The following is a 24,018-nucleotide window of genomic DNA, read 5'->3' as shown; positions in this document are numbered from 1 at the left end:
ATATGTGAATGCATGTCACAGGAAACACAGGAACATACCCATAACATAGCACTATATCTAGTGTGGCTTCGTGAAATTAAAAAGTTTTGGGTGGAATTGTGGGCCTACGTAACCTACTGATTTGTACTTTTTTCAAACTGAAAGGCACTAGAATATTAGCTTTGTTTGGAATGGGAAACGTAGATATTTATTTGCTTTTCTGTCTGTTCTTCTAATTGAGGTTTGCAAACAGTACTTCTGCTACAGTGCTCTATTAAATGTAAGGTCTGCAGAGTCCTTGATGTGTCCACATCAGGTGCCCACCAACCAATGTAAGCTCTACAGCCTTAAGAGCTAATTTTTTTTATCCTTCATACTGTACTGAAAAAATGTAAATTCCCATGATGAGCATCACTTTATCATGTTTGATACAGAGCCTTTAATTAAGGAAAAATAAATCATTCCAACTCTACAGAAAAAGTCTTGCTATGTTTATCTACAATATAAGCAATGAAATTTTTTCTATTGTTAAGAAATAACATGTTCATTGTTCATGTGTCACTGTGTGAAGGGAAGAAAAAAATAAAGTCTGAGCCATAATATAGAATTTAAAATTGTATTTAAAAGCTGGGAAGATTGTTTAAAGAAATGATCTTATTCATTGTATGCCGCATTACGAAAGCAAGGAAGTTCTATCAAAGGAGAAGATGCTTTAACTTCATTTGTACTTATCTCATTGTTACCTTGACAAGATTCTAATTAATAGGAAGGATGCTATGCTATAAAACATCTATAGATCAAATCAAGTATACTCCAAAGGCTTTAAGCCACAAATAACACCTCAAGCTCCCCTGTGCCATATTATCTCCTTGCAAGTCTATTCAAAGCAAATGCCGAACTGTAAGTAGTTTAATTGGACAATGACCGCTAGTTCAAAATACCAGTCTATGAACCCTAAACCTAGAAACTAATCAGAAATAAAACTACCTTAAAAATTATTTATGACAATATATACATATTTGTTTGCCATGCAAAAACTTAGAACAATTTAATTGAAGTGTATTAGCTCCCTGTGGAATCAGGCAAACATGCTATTACTGACAGCGCAGGCTTTGTAAATTCTCCAAACTATTCTTAGAATAATTTTTAAGATACAGTCCCTGAACTCCTTACTGCTTTCTGATACTGAGAATACTTTTCTAATGAGTCCAGCTTGTGTGGGTATATAGGGCATGGCCTGAATGAATAATACTTGGCTCAAAAATGTTGTACAATATGATCAAAGTGGGACGCTTCCTACCTCTGCTGAACATTTCCTAGACCTCTGTTCTTAATAAATGTTTAGCAACGAAAGACCAGAGAGATAATAACTGTACAACATTCAGTATCAGGCTAAGATAACTGATTTTAAGGGCAAATAGTTTTATGCTTATCTCACATTTGGTCTTACTTTGCCCTTAAACAACATCCAATTTCTTGTGACACACTTCCATTCTTTCAATTATTTTACTCAACTGTTTGTTATACACTCTTATCCCAGAAGACTGGCTGCTTGTATCAAGTTGGGCCAGAAAAGGACCATCTGTGAATACAAAAATATTCTCAGAGCCATCACATTACCTTTGTGTTCTGAGTTCAGTGGCTACTAGGGATGGAGGGCTGCTGTGTTTTCTTCATTTGGGGATGGCCAAAAGTTACCACGGAAGGATTAAAGTATGTTTCAAATTAGAACAGAAAAAAATTTTCATTCATACAAAAAAATTCCATTTCAGTGGATTTTTATCATGTTGGTGGCTGCCTATGACATTTTGAGCATTCTTTTAAGGGAATGGTTGGGAAATTTCCCACTTGAAGGCAGAAGTTGGAACTTACTGTCCCATAATTCCTTCCCTCAGAAGCAGAGATACGGTGACTGGCTCTGCCAAGAAGACGTCAGACTGTGACTCAGGTGCTAAAACTAAGACTCTGACATCAGAAAACACGAAGCTTATTTTCTTTCACCTTCTTGCTGCAATCCCTGCAACAGGCATCAGGGTTAAGTTCCTAATACAGAAATGACCTCCACACAAACTGCTATGTTGACGCTTAGTGGCAGCGTTGGTGGTTTCTTTATCTACCCAATTTTGTGGTGTTTCTGGAAGTTGAACCTCAAAGCTTGTTCTCCAGCCCTTGCTACAAATGTGGGAATTCACAAATACTTGCTTAATAATGCCTTTTTCTACATAACTAGCCATGTCAGTCTCTGTTTCTTACAACTAGAAATCTTGACTGAAGCACCTATAGAAACCATTGATAGCAGTCGAGTTGCTAGGAGAATCAATGTACCCATGATGTAGCTACATTTTTCATTTAAAAATTGGGTAATTACTTCAACATTTATACAGACTGAGTAAAGTCCGCATTATATCACTACTGGCCATGGACCTAAAATATTGAACATCACCAGCTACTTTTATCAAAATAATTCTGCCCATTATTTGCCCACACTTCTCATAAGCAGGATGTCATTAAAGCACTGAAAGCAGAATATCAGGAAGATATAAAGCAGGGAATTTGTAAAGGTTACCTAATACCTGTGAATATTTATAAGGAAAACATATGTATACTTTGTTGCAAAATCATAAATATTACACCTACAAAACATAACTGGAACACCCATATGGGACCAGCACCAAGATGGGTGAGCAGGATATAAATATTTGACAAATCTGTCTCTACCAGCTTCTTAGACTGCCTGATGAGGAAGACAGTATTACATGGTCATACAAAAACACACCTAATCGTTTCTAAAATAACACTCATTAAGATGATTACACAGAGATACCACCTATAAATTTAAAATTTATATTTTACCATACACTCTGGTTTAACCTTACATTGTAAAGGCTAATCCTTAAATCAGCATCCAAAACTGGGCATCTAAATTATAAGGGGACCCTATATTTGTTCTCCTTTGCGAAGACAAGGAAAATAATGTTAAAAGATTTGCCAATGATTTAGCATATGACAATTTCCTCTTAAATTCTGGCATACAAGACCATAAACAAACTTAGAGAGAAAGTCAAGGCTACTAATATGCTATAAAATGGAGTCTGTTCACATGTGTTTGAAAGCTTTTTTTTATGCTTACCTCATCTCTCTCAGGAAAATACACTGATAAATATTCTCTGACAGTGAGCCAAAAGAACAGAAGAAAAAAAACGTCATTTTCATGCTTTATATGGTGGACAGAGCTGGGCAGGAAGCCCAAGGAAGGACTTGCTGCCCAGTTATCAGCCACCTCAGGGGTGCCTCAGCTGCAGAGAACCGCCTGGCTCAAGGGCATGCCCTCTGGGCAGGTTGCAGCCAGCCACTGATTGAGGTAGGTGTACAAAGGCAGGGCCCAGATTTGCTCCAGAGCTCCCTGTGGGCTGGGCCAGCCTGCAGAGTGTTTGAACTTTTCCTCTACTCAATCCTGCTTTTCCTTCCCCTCTCCTCCACAAGTGTCTATCTGTAATAAATACTCTGCACCCAAAATTCCACCTCACCCAACCTAAGTACTGTTTTTTGGCCTCCTTTTATATAAAGAGAGAAATTTTCTCTCTTGATTTTTAAATACCATGAGATACTTCGAATGCACAGAAAAAGTATGGACAATAACACAATGAGCTTTGGAGAAACTGACCCAGATATAGCAAATCTTAATGTTTTGCTACATTTGCTTCAGGTTTTTTGAGAAATAAAATATTACAGATATATTGAAACACCCTAGTTTCTCTCTCATGGATCCTATTTCTCTTGCTCCCTCTTCAGAAGAAACCATTAACCTGAATTTGGTGTTTAATATTCATGTGAATATTTTATAATTACTACTCCATATTTCCAGATCCATAGATGACTTATAGTATTGTCTTGCATGTTCACATAACTTACATCAGTGGTAATACTGTGCAGACTTGTGCAGACTGCTTTAATTATGATTTTGAGATATATCAGTATCAGTAGAACAGAACTCATTTATTTTCCTTTCTCAGCAGTATTCTATGGCACAGCTAGAGCGCAATGTATTTATATGTTCTCAACATGATGAATCCTTGGGTTGTTTCCAATTGTGTGCAGTTATAAGCCTGCTGCCACATAAGCATCCTTGTACTTGTGCACGTGTGCCTGACTCTTCCACAGTAGGGACCTAGAAATGGAATTGCTGGGCTGAAGGTAATGCACATCTTTACTGGATAATGACTGTCACAATTATTTTCCCAAGCAGTTGTACCAATTTATATTCCAGTCAGCAAAATATGACAGAGTTCCAGTTTCTTCACATTCTCATGGACATCAATTTGCATTTGGGGGCTTAAATCCCCACTTCCTTTTTTGGTAATCTGATAAATATGGGAAGCTATCATGCATTTGTTTTAATTTGTATTTCCCTGATAACCGACATCTTTTCATGTTTATTGGTCATTTAGATTTTTGAAAATCATAGGTATCCTAAATTCTCACACGTGTGAGAATGTTTCCCTATTTCCAGCACCCAGACTTGTCCTCTTCTGTGGGGCAAGTTTCTTATTACCCTTACACTAATGCAGTTTTGTAAAATTTTAGCTTTGGGCAAGGGATCTCCTGGTAGACTCCCCACCTTGGGCAGCCCTCAAATGGCAGGTAGCATGTCGCTGCCAAATGGCATGCTCAAGATCACCTAGGTTTGGCAGGTACCTTCAAGGTGAAAGCCAGGTTTACTTACTGCTTACTTAGTTTAAGATTCCCACTTTCATTTCAGTTTTGGTTTCTGTGAATTCTTTACTTTCCAGCTTAGCCCTGCTTTAAAAAACAAAAAACAAAAAACAATGCAAAACATTTTACTCAGCATATTTAGTTTCCTTCAGGGAAAGGAATGGCTAGGGTATGTCAGAAATTAGAGTCTTAATAGATTTTTCATATTTTCTCTTAGCTACTCTGAAGTATATTCAGGGGGAAATTTCTCAGTATTATTTTCAACTCACTATTTCTCTATGTGCCCTGAGATTTTACTTGTTTTCCAATGACAATATTTTCCGTTTCTGAGACTTCTAGTTAGTTCTTTATCATACATATCCACCTGTTCCTGCTGCTCACTGGCAGTGAAATCTCTGTCTTATTCCCTTCTTATTTAGGTTTACCTTTCTTTACCTAAACTTCCAGGCACTTCAGTCCTCAATGAGGCCTTGAATTGGTGATTCAGTGTTCCTTTCAAACAAACACTGTGGATCCTGCACATTTAGTCACGAGGCTATTGTCTACTTCTTCTGGTTTCCAGAAGCCCCAGGAAGCTTTTAGCATTAGGTACTTCCACTCTCATCTTCTTTAATAAGCAGGAAGAGCTCCACCTTAGCTTCAAGGACACGGCTGTTGGCACTGAAAACAGGGCATAGCTTATTCTCCTGTGGCCTCCTAGTCTCTCTCAAACCCTTCTTAAGTCCTCACTGATGGCCAGTAGTGACATTATCTCCTGACCCTTTTCAACTCTGCCCTATGGAAGCCTCACTCCAGTTTGCAAATTCTCTCCTTATAAACTCTTCATTATTTACTCAGAATATTCTCCACCGCTGGGTTACTAAGAAGACTCAAAAGGTTTTAAGTGAAATGTAGTTTCCTGAAAATATTGCTTTTTCTGCCCCTTTCTCTCTGGTAAAGACTATACATTCTTCACAGGCCATACCTAAAGTACCAAAAAGTCCTGCCTCCTCACTCTCTCTACTTATTAGCATAAAATTGTTTATAATATTCCTCATTGTCGTCATGCCAGGTAGGATCTGGAATCACATTCCCTCTTACATTCCTGATGTTAGTATGTCGTGTTCTTTTTTCCTTAACTGATAAAAACCATTATTCTTCTAAATATGTGCAAAAGCTCATCGTGCTTTGCGGCCCATGCAGTCCAACTACAGTTGCCCACTTGCATCACTATTATCTATTTTCTTCTAGTTATTCTGATTTACTGCTTCAGGAGCAGCTACCATAGTTATTACTGCTGTGATGATGACACTTAAGAAAGAGCAGTGGGCATCATAGCAGGCCATGAGTGATGATACCCCAACTTCCTTCCTGTCCCCACACTCAACTAATCTTCTGTTCTCTTCCAGACTTAGTGGAGGGAGTGGCCCCTTCCTGTCTACGGCTAGCCTCTCCACACCCTCTGGCCTCCTCCAGGATTTTGCTTCTCTTTCCTGACTCTTCAGTGTTTCCTCTCAGTTTAAGGCTCAAATGTTTCTCATCAGAAAGCATCTTGATCTCAGGACTCCTCAATCTCTGCTTCCTTCCCCTTTGACCTATACTATCTTTTGCCAAATATTTTTCTTTAAATTGACTCGTTTTGAAAACACAGTGTCTTGGATATTAAAATAATTAAAATCCTGGTTTCTAAAGCTTTTTATAATTTTCTTAATATAAATTAAAATACACAAAAATTTTTAAAGAGGTGCATCTGTGTACTAAAAATCATTTCACATCAGCAGAACATGTACAACACACCACGGGTCAACATGCCTTTCCATGCCTATAAATCTCAGCAGGAAGTACTGAGTACTGGTTATACTGAAAGAAGAAAACGGACATGGTCATTATGTGGTGCAATCAGTGGTGAAGCAAGAAAGCATTTTTATTTCAATCATTTTTGCTTAAAAATCTTCCAAAAAATAATTTACTTTTCTGCCTTGGTATGCTGAAAGAAAGTTTTATATCACTAAGAGATTAATTATCACCAAATAATATGTTAGATTTTTAAAGTACATAGGTTTGTGCTGGATAGGTCCTGCTCTCAGGATATACTAGAGCATTTTTTTCCTCTTTCTCATCTTCAAAATATGAGCAAATTATGGTCATGATCATACCTTTGAGGATCTTGAGCTAGGCCTAGGGAACTATTTTAAAAATGATTATTTAAGAACAAATAAGAAATCCTCAAAAACATCCTAAATGCTGTTCTTTAATCTAGGCTGGTACTAAAAGCAAAGGAGCCACATTTTCAAAGGATCCTTGAACTTCTCAGCCTCCAAATAACTAGTCAGGAAGGTAGAGGAGATTAAATGTCCTGACTTTCTTTCACAGTTTAATAACTGACAAATCATTAGAAGGTCTACTTGGCAGTCCCTAATTCGTGCATAATTAATTATTATTAACAAAGAGAATTAGTCAGTACAAGGGAGATGGACATGATATCCCTTGTACTGGCTAATTCCCTTTGTTAAAAGGAAATTCAAAATTAAAAAGACTTAAACAACTAACACTGCCTTTCTCAAACTGTGTTATGAGAACATCAGTGTCTCATAAAATATGCCCTGAAAGGAAGGGGTTCCAGGTCAACAAGGTTTGGGAAATGCTGCCCAGAAGATTCCAAATCTTGGAGATTCATGGCAACACTAGCATATTAAAAGTTCTGAGAAGTTTACCAATAGGAAATCAGCTTACCTTTGTATAACCTAGCGATTCTTTGATTTACTGAGACTAAGCACATTTTTTCTTTTTCAAGGAACAACTATTAACGTCTCAAGAAAACAATACCATCTTGCAGAACACAACTTAGGCAATACTGAAAAATAAAGCTCATTTATTGTAATAAATTTTATCTTGAAGTAATGAATTTTATACACTGGAACACAAAATTTTAATTACTTTTGTCCAGACAGAATATTTACAAAAGGCAGGGCACCACAAAGGGTTAACATTCAAATGGAAACTGCTGACCTCATCCCACTCTGAAAATATGAAGGGTACATCTGATTAGGACACCTCTGCTGGACTATGCCTTCTATTATGCCCATTGCTTCTTACATTATAGATCTTGTTTAAGATAAAAGAAAAATACAAGATATAATTACCCATCTGATTTTTTGTTATACTAGCTAACATTCCAACAAGGATGAGCAACAGTAAGATCTTTATTGTTTTATCCTCCCAAATCACACAAGATTATACCAGGTTCTAGCTTCGATATCTTATCCTTCAGTTTTAGTGAAGCAGAGAGAAAACAGCGAAGTTTACCTCTAAATTTTTATTCTAAAGCTCAGGCTCATATCTGTAACACTGTCACCAAAGCTCCTTTACTAGAAGTCAAAATAAAGGAAGGGAAGTTTACATTAAAACACACAAGGAAAGCTTTTTGCCTAGAACCAGGTGCAGATGAGAACATCAAGGTAAACAGGTAAAAGTCCAAGCATTTTTTATAGCACCACTGATGGCTTTTAAAAAAACTGTCGCCTTAATGCTAACTCACTGTCATTGGCTCTTCAATCTCTCACCTGGCAATGTGACCATCACACAGGTCCATACACACTGGTGATATACAAATTCACTATCTCTAGTCAGATTCAATGTTTGGCTAAGTGGCTGTACCTGAAGATGTGTCCTCCATTCTGCTATACCTCCCCTGCCTCCTGTGTTTTTTCTCTACTGCAGTGGTTCTCAAAGTGTGTACCTTGAACCAGCAGCATTAGCATCAATACTACCTGGAAACTTCTTTGAATCAGAAGGGGTAGGGCCCAGCCACCTGTGCTTGAACAAGTCCTCCAGGAGATTCTCATGCACGCAGAACTTCAAGGACCAGTGTCCTACACCCTTCTCCTCTCACACAGGCTCAAACCATAAGTGTTTTTACCATTTCCTTCCTTTCTCTTACTCCCCATACTTCTCATGGTAAATGCTTTCCTAAATGCTGTCACTCCACCTTTCTAACATGGGTTGAGTCCATTCCCTTCCCCACCATTCCTGCCATTCCCCCTAATTCAGGCTCACATTAACTTTGGACTAATGCAGTAACCCCTCTCTGTCTTCCCCCCACCATGGTGGTCAAAGGCCTTGCCTCTGCTTTTCACATTTTTCCTAGCTATATCTGTTGAAAGCACAATTCTAATCATTAATAATCTCTATCTTATACTGAGAGCTGTCTGGGCTCCAGGCTCTCTGCTAAGTGCTTTAAATGCACTACTTGGTTAACTCCCCATTCAGCCAGCAAAGTAGTCAGGGTTACCCTCATTCCATAGAGGGCTGACTTGCCTCAGGTCATTCAAAACCAGGATCTGAAATCAAATGAGCCTGACTCCTAATTCCACAGTGTTAACCATTGTGCACCATAACCTTCCTACCCCACCCATAATAGAATTTATGAAGTCAACTCAGCTGTATTTTAAGACCCAAGGTAGTGTGCCCTCCCACTCCCGACCTCAGCCAAATACAAAACAAAAATGTTTTGCTGTCACTCTCTCTCATGCACCTAGACTGAACTATTTATGGTTTTTTATACATACCACTCAAAGCTTTTTCTCATGTTGTTCCATAACCCTGAAATATTACCCTGCCATGAATGCCCACAAACCTTTATCTAGCCCTTGGGCAAAGTGCTTGGCCCATTACATGTACTCAATACCAAGCTGGATTCTTCTTGAAGAAGAGTGGAATCTATTTCATTAATCTCAGTATCCCTCTAGCTCCCTGCAAAAACAAAACAAGAAAACCCTAATTCACTCAGGGTGAATTGTATACAGCACATTTGATTTGTATTTATAACTGATTGCATAAATTTTTAAACTAACTGATTCCTGAGTATTTGTACCAGAGACAGCCATAATATATTATGGTTGATCCTTTTTTAGGCTCTTAAAGCATTTCGGATATGATAATGATCATATCCTTACAATGTAGGTAATCAATGGTACAAAATAATGTTCTACTTTTATTTAAAGTCATAGGGATGGATATGTGAGGGCAGAGCGGGGACTAGAACCCGGGTTTCCCATAATTTTGTTGACTGCTCTTTTAACAAACTAGTTTGTTTTTTTTTTTAAGATTTTATTTACTTATTTGCAAGAGAGAGAGAGAGTGAGAGCGAGCACAAGTAGGTGGGAGCAGCAGGCAGAGGGAGAAGCAGGCTCCCCGATGGATAAGGAGCCCGATGCGGGACTCGATCCCAGGACCCTGGGGACATGACCTGAGCCAAAGGCAGATGCTTAACTGATTGAGCCACCCAGGTGTCCCAACAAATTAGCTCTATCAGAAATTTCCTATTATTCATGGTGACATGGGCAAATTAAGGTTTTATTTTTTAAAATAAATAATGTGCGCATTTCAGTGACACTGTGATTTATTGCCATTAATATGCTTATCTTATGCCACTGCTTACTTCTCCCCATCCCACAATTGCTTATATCTACTTCTACCTTCTGAATTCTCTGATCTCTCAGGCTTCATACCCTGGCTTTCAGAAAATGAGGAGTTTCCCAGGGGCGGCACACCATTTTTAAAAACCTGCCCACCAACTGACAGACATTTTAAGTTGCTGAACTAGGAATGCCTTCTTTTATTTCCATTTATTTTCTCTCCTAAAAAGCAGAATATATATGTGTGTGTGTACTTGTAAATATAAATAATTCTAGTTGTCTTCTATTAGTTGAGGTTTTACTACTGCTTAAAATTATTTATACTTAGAGAAATCCTAGTAGTAAAATGCATATTGAGGAAGGGTGACCACATGGGAAATGGATACCTAGAGCCAGTGTCTGTTGCACGGGACAATAACTTGTCATTTTTCCAACAAGGTAAGTTATTTGGCAGAATTAATGTCAAAAACACAAGGAAAGTTTTCCTTAAAATGTAATACCTTGAAAATTTTATTAGCCATTACTTTAAAGTTCATTAAGAAATTATGAAAAATAATAACTTAACATTAACAATTTATCTGGTTTTCTAGTACATAAATATTTCAAAATTAGTAAGATCAGTGATGCGTATCACGTAATGTTAGATGCTTATTTGAGAGTTAACTGACTGCACAGTAGATGATAATAATGCAAATAAATCATTATTTACGGAAATAGAAAACTGAGAAAAATAAATGACCAATCTTCCACTTTCTCCATGTGGACTGGTTATAGCAAGCATAGCAAAACCCATAAAAATGGTAAAAGAAACAAAGGCTAAATTTAATCTTCCTTTCTTCAATAGGTCTAATAAGTAGCACTAGGGAATAAGGTTAATTCAAAAAATGATTAATTTAAGATTTGGTTAGTAACTTAATGAAATGTAATGGGAAAAGGAAACAAATACCAACCAGCACAGGTAGATCTTTTCTTATGATGATACTTTTTTAATTACTAAGCTTATTTTATAGTTGTTCTTTCTGTTTTGCAGATATTTTATGGCTAAAGTGTGTGCGCAATTAGTAGAATTAGAATGTATTTTTTTTTTTTTTTAAAGATTTTATTTATTTTTTGACACAGAGAGACACAGTGAGAGAGGGAACACAAGCAGGGGGAGTGGGAGAGGGAGAAGCAGGCTTCCCGCAGAGCAGGGAGCCTGATGCGGGGCTCGATCCCAGGACCCTGGGATCATGACCTGAGCCGAAGGCAGACGCTTAACGACTGAGCCACCCAGGCGCCCCTAGAATGTACATTTAATGGTTGGGCCCTAGCCAATTAAATGGTTCCTTGTGAAGGCTTGTTATCCAGCTCAAGAGGTGTAAGAGGCATTCAACTTTTTTTGTCTTCTGAACTTTTTATTTTTACATTTTATCTGTATGGCTCCGCTAACATCATCTTTCCTTTCTAAACCTCCATAACTTGTCCTGGGATTCTTGAGATATAAGGTTAAGAAAATCAATGTATTATTGATAACCATAGGATATATCTAACCTACAAAGAACACTTAAGCCTCAGGTCAGAACTGGGGCATGTCTAGCTATAGGCTGAGTCCCATCTCAATATGGCTGTGTCCAGACTCATGCCCACTGCAGTCTTCAGGTTCACAGTGTGCCTCTTTGTCTTTCTACACGCCAGGTCTCTCTTTCTCTGCCTCTCCTGCTTTGTCCTCTGACACCCTGCTTCTTCCACTGGTTAGCTAGATATAAAAACAATTTTCATTTACTCTTTGTTACCCTTATTTAATAGCTGTATTTCCCCCACTTACCTAAAAAAGCAAAGTTACATGCTGTTGCTTTTTACTTGTGTTAAGTCTATGGCTCTCATTAGAAAAAAAGATAAAAAAGAGACATGTTTTTAGGAAAAAACGTACCAGATTTGAATGTTATTTTTATTGTTCAGATTAATATATTTATCTGAAAGAATCATTAAATTACCACATTTAGAATTCTTTTTCTCTTGTATATAATATATACTCATGAAGAAATAAACCTGCTTAGGGTTTGAACAGTACAATTTGATACTAAACATCTTACTTCCTTATTTCTTGTTAAATCGTAACACTAATAATAATACTAGGTACTGCTGAATGAATGCCAACTATGGGTCAGGCACTCTACATCTATTTTCTCTAATCCTTATAAAAGTACAGGCCACTACTGAGTTGAGCAATCTTATGGTGGGAGAGGCAAAATAAATGACTTGCTCAAGGTCACGTAATTAATAAGTAAAGAACAGGAGTGGAATTCTATATTCTTGCTCCTTCCATTACAGGTAGCTGAAAAAATTGAGGTTGTCTCATTTTCTATTCCCGAAGGTTATATTTAGAACTGTAATAGATTTTCCTGTTTCAAAACTTTTCTTCCCAAATCAAATAAAGCCCTGCAATGTAATAAGAATTAAAGAGCCAGATGCTAGTATATATGGCAACTTCCTAATTATGACAAAAGTAGAATTTCATTCAATGAGAAAAGAACTGCTGGTATAATTAGAGAAAACAAAGCTAGATTACTACCTCAAACTGCACGTGTGTGCACACGCAGCCACCCCCCCCCCACATCCTATAATCAATGTAGAAAAACCCCCAATTATGTAAAGATAAACTAGGAGAATATGTTTATAATCTTAGGATATAATCTTAGGATGACAGAGACCTCCATAAGAAGACAAGCAACCCCAAAATCATAAGGAATAAGATAGGAATATTTAACTACATAAAAATAAAACTTCATATGCCAAAACATCATGCGAACAAAGTCAAATGACCAGAAACAAGAGAAATGATATTTCTAATATATAACAGGTATTTAAAATCTCATATAAACAAATTTTACAAAAACATAGTATAATTAGGCAAAGGGTATCAAACAAAACAAGTGGCCGAAGATGAAATGTAAATGTTAATTAAAATATTGGAAAAAACTGCTCAATTTCATTCATTAGGAGAAAGAAAATCAAATAACAATGAGATGTCATTTTCATCATATTAGCAAACATTTAAAAAAAACATTTATATATTTATTTGAGAAAGAGCATGCACAAGTGAGGTGAGGGGGCAGAGGGAGAGAATCTTTAAGCAGACTCCACACTGAGCACAGAGCCCTACGGGGGGGCTCGATCCCACCACCCATGAGATCATGACCCGAGCCAAAACCAAGAGTTGGAGGCTAACCCACTGAGCCACCCAGGTGCCCCATATAAGTAAACATTTTAAAAGTGGGAACATCCAGAGCTGGGGAGAAGCCAGGTAAAAAGGTACTTGCACCTACTACTCATGTTAGTGTGATTTGCTACAACCCTTTTGGAAAACAACCAGATAACATCTATTAAAATGAAAAATACATATTCCCCATGACCTTGCAATTCTACTTCTGGATATCTACTCTACAGAAATAAAAACAACCACATATATGAAATATTAAGTGCAGCACTGTTAGAAACAATTTGAATGTATATCTACATGGCAATATTTTAACAAACTATGGAATCTCCACACTACATACATGTAATGACTAAAATTAGTTATTAAAAAGAATAAGCTGAACCTTTATCTGCTGCCTCAGAAAAACCACTATACATGATTAAGTGAAAAAATCAGTTGGGAGAACTGATTAAAACACACAAAAATAATACAATAAAAAATATTCCATGAGTTGGTCTGAGCATGGAGAAAATTGTGATAGAAATGTAGCAGGTCAGTAAAATTGGTAACTTCAGGAGGGTAGGACTGAGAAAGGGATGGAGATACTATTTACATTTTTATCTTTATATTTATACTGTTTCACTTTTTACAACTGGCATGGGACTTCTTGAATTAAAATCTATTTCAGAAAATTAAGAAAGAAAAGAAGGCTAAAGAAATGAAGTATTATTGGGGCTACTGGGTGGCTCAGTTGGTTGAGCGTCCTGCTCTTAATTTTGGCTCAGGTCATGATCTCAGGGTCGTGGGATCAAGTCCTGCGTCAGGCTCCTCGCTCGGCATAGAGTGTGCTTAAGATTCACTCTCTCCCTTTCCCCTTGCCCCGCCCACTCTCTCTTTCTAAAATAAATAAATAAATCTTAAAAAAAAAAAAAAGCAGCAGCAAGAAAGAAATGAAGTATTGTTTGAATACTACCAGGACAGATCCTGTTTAAGGAATAGTCTAATTCCTGGAAAACAGTATTCTGACTGAGAGGAGAACTGTTATTTTTGCTTTTTTTGAAGATTAAAGTACTCTACGGGGTTCAATAATATTCTAATGACCTATAAAGGTCCATTCTAACCATGAGTAATAGAGGACTTAGCACACTTAGAGTGTGCAGCACTGGTAAAGGTATGGAGAAAAGGTGCTGTGAGAATGTGAATGGGTGCAAACTCTTGGAGGGTAATTTAACAATATCTAAAAAAATAAAAAATGTAGCTACCCATTGGCCCACCAGTTCAAAGGCTGAAACTCTGGCTATACTTGGAAAAGTACACAAAACCAACCAAATAAAACTGGAAACAATCTAACATCCATCAATGAGGAATTGATTAAATATGTTACATACATCTATATTAATAGGACTGCATGCAATCCTAGAAAGGATTTAAGTAAATCCACATGCATTAATGTGGGGAATAATCTCCAAGAAAGATTATTCAGGAAAGGAGAGCCAGGCAGTTGTTTTTCTTTTTTCTTTCCTTTTTTAAAAAATTATTTATTTATTTATTTGACAGAGAGAGACAGCGAGTGAAGGAACACAAGCAGGGGGAGTGGGAGAGGGAGAAGCAGGCCTCCCGCCAAGCAGGGAGCCTGATGCGGGGCTCAATCCCAGGACCCTGGGATCATGACCTGAGCCGAAGGCAGACGCTTAACGACTGAGCCACCCAGGCGTCCCCAGGCAGTTGTTTTTCTAAAGACTTACTTTTTGCTAGAGTATGCAGAAAATTTTTTTCTTGACATATACTCAAGAAACTTAATTTTGGGGAAAGTGTTAATGGTTGGGAAAGGGAACCCTACATTTGTAGGATGGCTTACTTTCAATTTTATACTTTTTTGAATATTTAATTTCTCTTAGCTTGGGCTTTCACTTGGTATTACTTGTATAAATAAAATAGAATTAGAGTTGTCTATTCATGTAAAACCACACCAAGACGTTAATTTTCACGATTAATTAAATGTTCCAATTTTGACCTATTAAAGAAGGCAATGTTTTAAGAATTAGTTTTCATGAAGGGCGTGAAATACATGACAGCAGTATTATCTTATTTGAAAATATATGATGTATAATGAATTGACTGATCTAATGGATTCCACTATATATATTTCTCTTGAAACTCCGCAGGACTCTTTAATAAAGAATTGGTACCTTTAGAGGGGCGCCTGGGAGAAAGGTGCTTCTCAGCTTGCTCTATGGTTTTAATTAATTTTCTTCCATAAATTGCTAATAAGGAAGAAAAGAGCAACTTATGCTCAGTGTAACCATAAAATTAAATTTATACAATTTTTCTTATAAATTGTATATATCAACATAAATTTTGGAAATAAAACATGAAAGAGGATGCTACACTTAACTTTACATCTTAAATAATTTTCGGGCCAAATCACTTAGGTACTATATACCAAGTGGTAAATTTTTCATTTGATAAACTAAAAATATTAATAGTTTGAAATAGTCGTTTTATGGTATTATATAATTGATAGGTATTCTAAGTAAAATGTTTTTTTAAAATAGTTATTACTTACATATACATTTACAGTCTTTTTTATTGTGATAAAATACAGATAGTATAAAATTATCATTTCAACAATTTTTAAGTGTGTAGTTCAGTGGCAGTAAGTACAGTCACACTGCTGGACAACTACCACCTCCATCCATATCCAGAACTTTTTTGTCTTCCCAAACTGAAACTCTGTGCCTATTAAATAATAATTCCTAATTCTTCCCTCCAACCAGCCCGTCAACCAACATTCATTTTCTGTCTCTATGAATTGGACTACTCTAGGTATCTCACTTAAGTGGAGTCACACAATATTTGTCCTTTTGTGACTGGCTTATATCATTTAAAACAATGTTTTCAAGTTTCATCTGTTGCAGCATTCATCAGAACTTCCTTTCTATTTAAGGCTGAAAATGTTCTATTGTATGTTTATACCAATACCTTTTGTTTATAAATTCATCGTTGATTGATACTTGGGTTACTTCTATATATTTTTAAAAACCCAAAATTCTACATCAATTTAAGCCAAATTCTGCAACAAAAAGTATCTTGAAATTCACATTTCTATTTTTTTTTTTTTTACTAGTTTCTTCTGTCCAAGATTCTATTAACTTTCACAAAATTCAGTAGTGAAAGGCTTTATCTACAAGGATAAAACCAGTATTACGGCTTTTTCTTCTGTAATTAGAAGACTGATTTGGTTAAATATTCATTTGTTTAAACTCTGAGTGCCTACTAAGTGACAGGCACTATGGTGGGCAGAAAGGAAGTGAGAGGAAGAAGAGGGAAGGAGAGGCAGAGAGTATGAGTGCCTGAATCTCACAATCGGCCCCAGGAGGTCTGTGTGGAGGCCCCAGGAGCAGAGTGGACAAACTCTGACATGAAGTTTCTCTTCATGACAATGAGAAATTGGATTATAACATTCAAGCTGAAATGTCAAAATAACCCCCCACTTTAAGATGCCAAATAAAATTATGTACCTAGAAAGCTAGTGAACATGAAAAGCTGTGTGGTGCTGATGAGACCATGTGGTTTGGCATCCATTTCCTGGTTGCCTGGTACAAGAAGGCAAACACCATCTGCCTCACTAGCTGTTGGTACCATCAAAAGACCTAAGGTGTGTGAAAGCTTTCATGAATTTTCATGTTCCAAAAAAAACTTCTAATCACAGATTTTGGTACTGATATCCTAGAGCAGGAGTTGGCAAATGTTTTCTATAAAGGGCCGGATAGGGGCGCATGGGTGGCTCAGTGGCTTGAGCATCTGACTCTTGGTTTCGGTTCAGGTCATGATCTCACGGTTCTGGGATGGAGCCCTGCATTGGGCTCCGCACTCAGCGGGGAATGTGCTTCAAGATTCTCTCGCTCGCTCTCTCTGCCCCCCCCACTCCGCCCCCCTCTCTCACGCTCTCTCAAATAAATCTTTAATAAAAAAGGGGGCAGAGAGTAATATTCTAGGCTTTGCTGACAGTGAGCGATGTTTCTGTCACAACTAGCCACCACTGCCCTGGTAGTATGACAGCAGCCAGAGAAAGTAACATAAAATGAGTGTGGTTGTTCTTACTTATGGACACTGAAATTTGAATTTCATCTAATTTTCAAATGTCATGAAATATTCTTCTGATTATTTTTAAACTGCTAAAAAATGTAAAAAAACCTCTTTGCTTGTAGGCTATACAAAAAACAAAACAAACAAACAAAAAAACAAAAACAGGTAGAGGGCCAGATTTGGCCATCCCAGACCCTAGAATTTAAAACAAAGAAGGAAGGATTATAGGGTTTGGAGTCCAACCTAGATCTGAATCTAGGCTCTATCACTTACCAGCTGTATAATAGTAGACAAATCACTTTAACATTTATAATCCCCAGTTTAAGCATCTGTTAAATGGGGATAACACCCACATCACATAGAAGCTGATGTGAGTATATGAACAAGATGCTAAAGGCTCTGTAAACTGTCAAGCTGTTTTTAAAGAATTAGGCATTGTATAAAGTAAAAATATACATTACAAAAATGTACCATATTCTCCTCTGAGGAATATTTGCCAAAAAATTGGGAATATATTTTCAATTCCTAAGAAGAGGAAAAAATGAAGTAATTTGGACCAAAGACAGATGTCTTGGATTCCATTTTTACTAAGCTGTTGGCATTGTACAATGTTATTACAACACTCAGTTAATAATTTATCTTTCTTTCATCATCTGATCGTATTCTGTTCTCAATAGTTCTGCTTTGTCATTTTTTTGTTCTCTCCTCTTAATCTTCATTTAAGAGGATCCAATATTATATATATAAAATCATAAGAAGAAAGCAGTGGCTGAAGCACCTTTCATAACAAATGACTGAGAGAAGAGAGGTTGCTTCTTGCTACTATCCTATGCTCTACTTTCGATTTCTTAAGTTTCAGAACAAGCAACCTCAGCAAATTTAGGGGATCTCACAACTCTCACAAAATTAAAATGCATAATTTCTTTATATAGCCAGCTTAAAGATAACAAAATATCAATGCCAAAAAACAGTATGCGGATGGTGGGTAAACATATTAAGTTGTTCTTTAATATTCAGATAGTGAGTTAAGGCACAGAGCCTTTATTCAGTATCTTCTATCATCTTACCCCATTAAGAAATTCCTTAACTACACTTACTATGGTGATCATTTAACAATATATACATATACTGAATCATTATGTTGTACACCTGAAACTAATATAATGTTTTATGTCAATTAAATCTCAAACTTTTTAAAAAGGAACTCCTTCCTTATGTCTATTTTAGGAACATTAAAAACAGGACTCTGAGAAACAAACTGAGGGTTCTAGAGGGGAGGGGGATGGGGGGATGGGTTAGCCTGGTGATGGGTATTAAAGAGGGCACGTTCTGCATGGAGCACTGGGTGTTATACGCAAACCATGAATCATGGAACACTACATCAAAAACTGATGATGTAATGTATGGTGATTAACATAATAAAATAAAATTAAGGGGCGCCTGGGTGGCTCAGTCATTAAGCGTTTGTCTTCCGCTCGGGTCATGATACCAGGGTCCTGGGATCAAGCCCCACGAGCCCCACATCCGGCTCCCTGCTCAGCGGGAAGCCTGCTTCTCCCTCTCCTACTCCCCCTACTTGTGTTCCCTCTCTCGCTGTCTCTCTCTGTCAAATAAATAAAAAAATCTTTTAAAAAAAGTTAAAACAAACAAACAGTAGTTTTCCTCTTTTCTAAGGATATCTTGGCCAGTAATTTCCTTCCTTCCTTCCTTTCTTCCTTCCTACCTTCCTTCCTCCCTCCCTCCCTCCCTTCCAAAGATTCATTTATTTATTTTAGAGAGAGAGCGCCGAGAAAGAGCTTGAGCTGGGGGAGGGACAGAGGGAGAGGGAAACAGCCTCCCTACCGAACGCGGAGCCAGCCCCGGAGCCACCCAGGTGCCCCTCGGCCAGTACTTTTCATGCCAAAAGCTCATACCTCTAATGGACAGACATGAAAATATCAAGCTGAATTCTTTAGCTGTCTTCTCTCCTTCTAAAAGCAAGAAGTTGATATGGCAAGAGGATGCTTCCTCTGAACTGAATGCTTAGTGCAAACGGTCAGCAGACTGTTAGGTTCGGTCAATGCTCCTACCCAGGGCCTTAGGCTCAGGTAAGCAGAGGCCAGCAGGCTGGTCTGCACCTGCCTCAGAGGGGCGTGCCATCAACCTCAGGTGCTAGGACCATGCCTACCTGCACATATCTGAGTAAGGATATGGAGACTGGGTCCCACTGGACAGACAGGATAACACAATTTGCTTCAGGAAACCTGAATCTACCAGCAGAGTGAATAAAAGGGCTATGGAGAGGACCACCACAGGCTATGGCTATTCCTCGCTCTCCTTGAATCTAAAGCTAAATAATCAACTTAAATCAACATCTGTGACACTTATTTTTTTAAAATAATGTATGTATAATTAAAATGGAACATTATAACAGCACTGGGTAATGAACGTAAAGAATATCAAACAGTAGGTAAAAATACATGATTTGGCAAATCAGCATTTTCTCAGTAGTACACACAAGTTGATTTGAACACAGTGTCTCAGAACAGAACATACTTAGCTGGATGGATTTAACTTAAGAACCATGACATTTTCATTGCAAAGGCTGCAGGGCTGATGACTCCAGACCCAGCAGCCTTGCAACTCTAGGACAGTATACAGATGGGCTTGGATGTTTTCTGGCTCTCTATCCCATCTCATTCATGTGACTAAAATTTTCTATGACAGAATTATATCAAATTTTAACCATTCCCTTATATTTTGGCCTATGTTTTTAATAAGACTGTATCTGGCACAGATTCATTTTAAAGAGTTATAATGACACTAGGATAATTGGCTATTATTTATAAGATATTTACCATGAACTAGACACTATACTAATGCTTTCTCTGCATATTATAAATGGTGAGTACAACCAATACCCAATGAATGGTCTCTATGTGCTGCTAAGCACCTTATTTAATAATTTCTACAAGCACCCCATGAGCCCATGAGGTATGTATTATTATTCTCATTTTTGAATTGCAGGTCGTAAGTGTCTAAGGTCACACACCTGGTAGGTGGCAGAGAAGGGACATGAAGTTAAGAGGTGTGACTCTAGAGTTGGTGCTCTTTATCACTGTCTTTCAGCCTCACACCATGACCTACAGAGTGTGGCAATGAAATTGATTTCAAGGTGGAGAGGGGAAGATAATAATCTCTGAAAAACAATACGAGTCTAGGTAATCCATCAAAGGTCTCACTGCCCAGTTTGTTACTTAACTGTGATGTGATCATCTCCTTCAATTTAATAACTGCAACTCATAAGCTCTTCTTTGGCATTATCTAAAGAAGATGGCACTACTAAATAGTCTGAATAGTTTGATGGTCTCAAACAACGAACACAGTTTCTAAAGTTTCAGGGAAGCTGCTGTGGATGGAGAAAATCTAGTTAGCAGTTTTCAGGGATGATCTTCTCCCTGGTTTCCATCTGACAAACAGTGCCTTCTATGACATCCAGCTCACTTTACAGTGAGACAGTAAGGCCTTCAGTGGATCTTAAGACTCTTGGGATCATAAATAAAAACTCTTAAGTGCAAGTAGAATAAGAAGGGAGAGCCACCTTGCTTCATTTATCTATCTCGATTTCTCCATTCTGAGTTTTCTATGAGGATTTTTGTTTTTTAGCTCATTATTGTCAATATATCTGATTGAGAAAGAAGCTAAACAAGTCCCAGGTGAGAATGCACCATAGCAACAGGCTTGCTATGAATTCTTCGGGGAGAATTTCACAGAAGTATTTGATTGCCTATTCACACTCTTGATTACAACACACCGAGCTGTTAAACTAAATTGTATGTCATTAGTGTATTGAAGGAACTTTAAAAAATAAACTACCCTGTGTGAAGATATTTTTCACACATACATTCACATTGATAATGTGTTTAATTGCACGCAGCCTACTTACCTTTTATTTGGAAAACAAGAGAGACATCTTTAAACTATTTCAGAACTTGCCAATGTCACAGTGTAGTAATGTGATAAATAAGGCATTACCCTCTATCACAGGTAAATATTGAATTCTTATTCTGGTTCATAAATATTTGTTTAATCTTTCACTGTTATTATGACAGAATATAAATGTAATGTCCTTAGAATTTGATCAGGAGTATTAAAGTACCTTGAGTTAGGTAAACAGTAGCCAAAATAATTATAGAAAAAACAATCTGACATTAAAACAACCTCAGTCTCACAGATTTTACTGAGCCTATGGCTTAGCTGGGATAATACACTGATAACAATAACAACAACAACAACAACAAAAGGCTGCAAAGAAAAAAAGTAGTTTATGTCTGTGTATTATCACAGAATGTCAGCAACCCTACAAATAATGTCATGATCCAAAGCAAGACCAGGTGAAGATACAGATGGCATGGGCAAGACCCATCCTAACCGTCAGAAAATCAAAGCAAATCCAGATGAGTGTGAATTATTACCATCCATCTTCATGTCTAAATAGAACACATTTACTAACTTTTCCCACAGTTAACTGTAAAAAGGGTCCTAGAGACAGAGTAAAACATTTTACAAACATTCAAATCAAAGGACTGAAGAGCATTCATGATGAGTTATTTTTACAACCAATTCTGTTACTTATGCTACTAGAAACACCCAATGGTGTGGGTCTAATCCAAATTATTTACATTTGGTTTTGCAATGCATGGTATAATGTTTCTGTGACAGACTTGCCTTTCTAATTACATTTTGCTCTATCATTAAAATCAGTTTACATGTCCTTAATATACACCTGCTGTTTGGGAAAGGTGGTGTCCCAAAGCCTGCTGGGCAAAGGACAGCCAGCTCACAATTACAAATACACCAGACAGGCTCTAGAGAAGAAAGAAGTGGCCAAACAATCTCAAACCTTAATTACTTTATAAGCACTTAAAGTTTACTAAGATTGATATAAGTTACTTGTTTCTTTTCTTCCATTTTTGCTGATGTTTCATTTGACCTTCTTCTTAGAAGACTGGGAAGTACCTTAAACACCTAGAGCACAACTAGAAATTATTGTACTGATATTTAACTGATTAGACATGGTTTTGAAGAGACTATTTCCTTAGAATCTACTCGTTAATTAGAATATTCAGGATTATTTATCTCAAGCAAGATAAAAAATAAACCAAAATACAATGGAAACATGCAATGTTGCAAGTATTACATAGTGGACGCCTATTGATTTGCCACTTAGCGTCTTTTTACCATTCTTATAGATATGGCATTCTGATTTTTCCTACCTTCCCTATGCTTGGACCATGTGAGTTTGGTATGTCAAGAGTAGGGTCGGTTAAGGCAAGACCAATGAATAGGAACTTTTAATGAAGATGAAGAATTATTTCTGGAAGTGAGCTAAAGGACAGTGGTTTTTGGTCTAAGAATACAAAATTTAAAGGAAAAAGCCACTCAAGATGAGGATGCCAAGGGACTGCTCTACCAGAGATTGGATGGGCTGTCTGGGTGGATACTGAAGTCACCTAGAGATGCACGGCAGAGGCGAGCTGGAGAAGTACCTATGAACTGAGAGTTGAGTCTTCACTGAATGAGGCTGAAAACCAGAAGGCTGTTGAATGACAGTAATGAGAAGGAAAGGGTGATACAGCCAGGCGTGGAAGTCTCAAAGGAGCAGGGACATGTGCAGGGTGCACATATGTAAATGATTGGGGATTGAGGACAAAAATGATCCTATTCCCTGAATTCGAGAAACTCAGAGGTTAACAGAATAATCAGATGTCCCTAGAGTGAATTTTAGGGTATATGGAGTCCCCCTCAGGGGACAGCTAGGCTGCTTATTAAAGGCAAAAAGTGGGAAAGGAAGGATTTGAGGAGGTTGAGAATGTGGGGTTAATAGCTGACCACAGAGCAGAGGTTCCAGAGAATATAGGAGTTTGGGAGGAAGCATGGGGAAGATGGGGGTTAGACTGGGCAAGAGAATAAACAGAAAGATGGGGATGGGAGATTGGCAACTGACAGGATAACCAGACAGCGGTGGACTTCTGGTGATGAATGAAATAAAGACAAAGTGAGGTGTGAGAGATGACGTCCTTAATGCCTCTAGAAGTACAGGGCAGGAACTTGTGGATTGTTGGGAGAAAGGGCTGTAAACAGCTGACTACAGCTGTCCTACTGAGCTTCAGGTACAGGTATGGTAGGTGCTCTAGGTTTTAGAGGGTGATAGGCCCCAGGGGGTGAATTGGCAGTCACCTCTTCCTGGTGTGACAGATCTTATACCCAGTGTGCAGGCAGTCATAGCCTGAGAGTTAAGGAGGCCATGATCCACAGCACGATCAGGTCATGTCTGCAGATTACTGGACTTTGGAGCCAAAAGAAGACCCTACTCTAAATATTCTTACATGGCAGCCCCAGCCAGCAACTCCTTTCTATTTCCAAGTTTTGCTGAAGTACCTAGTCACTATCCTGCAGAGATTACCAAATGTATCACAATTAGAAGTGAAGAAAATCAAGGCAGGCAGAAATGAAAGAACAGTATTCCAAGCAGAGGGAAGGACAAGTGCAAAGGCCATGAAATGCACTTGGCATGGGTTCACTGAGGAAACCTGTATATCTGAAGCAGCAAGTGAGAAAGAAGAGAAACCACGGGTCTGATCATGGAGGTCTTTGAAGGGCCTTGTAAAGACATTGGCTTCT

The 24,018-nt window shown here is 37.7% G+C and overlaps 1 protein-coding gene across 12 annotated transcripts in view; it reads right to left on the bottom strand.

Annotated features, from left to right (window-relative positions):
• PKP4 (plakophilin 4) overlaps window positions 1-24,018 on the bottom strand; it is a 231,383-nt gene that overhangs the window by 103,613 nt on the left and 103,752 nt on the right. The window lies entirely within an intron of this gene.

This window comes from Halichoerus grypus, chromosome 4 (genome assembly GCF_964656455.1).
Source record: "Halichoerus grypus chromosome 4, mHalGry1.hap1.1, whole genome shotgun sequence".
NCBI classification, from domain to species: domain Eukaryota; kingdom Metazoa; phylum Chordata; class Mammalia; order Carnivora; family Phocidae; genus Halichoerus; species Halichoerus grypus.
Note: the sequence above shows the minus strand (reverse complement) of the source record. Positions and strands in the feature narration are given on the sequence as shown.